The sequence below is a fragment of the Dermacentor andersoni genome, chromosome 3, assembly GCF_023375885.2.
Source record: "Dermacentor andersoni chromosome 3, qqDerAnde1_hic_scaffold, whole genome shotgun sequence".
NCBI classification, from domain to species: Eukaryota; Metazoa; Arthropoda; class Arachnida; order Ixodida; family Ixodidae; genus Dermacentor; species Dermacentor andersoni.
In genome coordinates, this window is record NC_092816.1 from 218,502,958 (window position 1) to 218,504,872 (window position 1,915).

Below are 1,915 nucleotides of genomic sequence, written 5' to 3' on the forward strand. Positions count from 1 at the left end.
ACGAAATAGCTCACACATACGCAGCATGCTTGGAAATGCGCCATGCAGTCACTTCCTATTATTTATGCGGCTCCTTGTTTTATTGTCATATAGCTTTACACTGCGCCATTTCTTGTCTTAATGTACTTATAGTGCGCCCCCTTTACCGCACTACGCAGCTTGTAAGCTGCCCTGAGATAAGTCTAGTTGCACACTCTGTGCATAATGGTCGCGTTTTCTGTTGCTAACTTTTGTCATATTCAAGTAATTGTTGTCCGTTCAAAAGATATTTTTTCATATTCTAAACCACCTATCCCGCAGTATGGTTTGCATGTGCATTGCCAGTGGCCCTTGTCGTGCAAAACAGTTCGCTTTCCCCCTATGTTTCCCTGTCCTTAGAATGGGTACCAATGGATGGCTCAAACAAAGATTAATTCTTAATTTTTGAATTGCGTCCGCGTGAACTATGTCTGTATGGCTCTTGCGCACAATCTAACTGATTATTTCGCCAATTGTCAAGGGATAGAACACCCACCTTGCTTTGGACAACACTGGAACGTGTAATGTAAGGAAATAGACGTTCCAGAACTTCTATTTTCGTTCGAATCGTGCAATTTGTGTGACTTACTTTATTTTCAGGTGACAATGCGTGGGCTCCAGCGAGCTTGTTCGTACTATAAAAAAATTGACCACGCGGACGCGTCTTTCGCTACAAACGACTTCCAAGCACGAGAGTTGTAATATGCCACGTGTAATAGCCACTGGCCTGTGTCATGGCACGACACAGCCTGAGTGGTGGCTGGATGCAGACGGCATGCGATGTATCATGTCGGAGAGAGAGAGAATAAACATTCTTATTGGGTGAATGCAGCTTTGGAGAGGCGTCCTCATTCCAGAACGCCTTGAGCTCGGGCTGCGTCCTGGGCCCTCGCACTCAGCCGTTGCTGATCCTTGAGGTCGGAGCTGGCCAAGGCTCTCTCCCAAAGCTCGTTGGTGTTGTTAGGGCTCGGAGGATTTAATGGTGCCGTTCTACAACCCCCTACTATGTACCTGAGGGACCCGGGCTCTGCGCAGAAGCGGCATTGTGGAGAGAATTGTGCAGGGGCTATGAGGGGATTTCCGGTTGGGTGGGGGAATGTATCAACCTGTAGAGCTCGGATGAATCGCTCCTGCTCTGTAGGTAACCTGCAGAACATATTGACACGTGTACTTATCTGTATCGGGCAACCACGTTTGGCCGCCTAACAAATGTAATCGCACAGCGTGGGACGCGCCTGCATGTATCCGAAGTTTCTGGAAAGTTATCGATGCTTCTATCCGCTGTCTGTTGTCGCCGAACCTTGTGTTATCTGATTTCATCGCGTGACGCGAATGGTGTAGAACTTTGTGGAAGGCACGCGGGTCCGAAGGATTAGTCTGGAACATTCGACGACTGCTCTATAAAAGCCGACGCGCTTGACCCGCTGATCAGATTTTCGACGATCGCCGACCGTGTTCGCCGCTATCGTTGTGCTACAAGTGTAGCCTGTTTTCGTGGGCACAGGTTCGCCCAATAAAAGCTAGTTTTGTGTTTCACAGTATTGCTACTGTGTTCTCTGACGTCACGACCACGTGACATCTCGTGGAGGTGCTTTGCGTTCATGTACCGGACGCCCCCACAAAGCCGTGACCCAAGTCCTCACGCGGAAGACACCAACGTCGCCAAGAACCAGCGAGGTAGCCGCAGGCTGCAAGGACTGCCCCCGGAGCACGGACTTTTGCCTGAGACGACTAGGAAGATCGCCACCAAGTCCACCCCAATGGCAGCCCCAGCGTCCCCCGTCGTGCTGCAGCAGCCCAGGGAGCCTCCAACGTTCCGGGGTTCAACTTTCGAGGACCCGGAAAGCCGGCTTGAGACGTATGAGAGAGTCGCTGCGTTTAACAACCGGAACAGCGA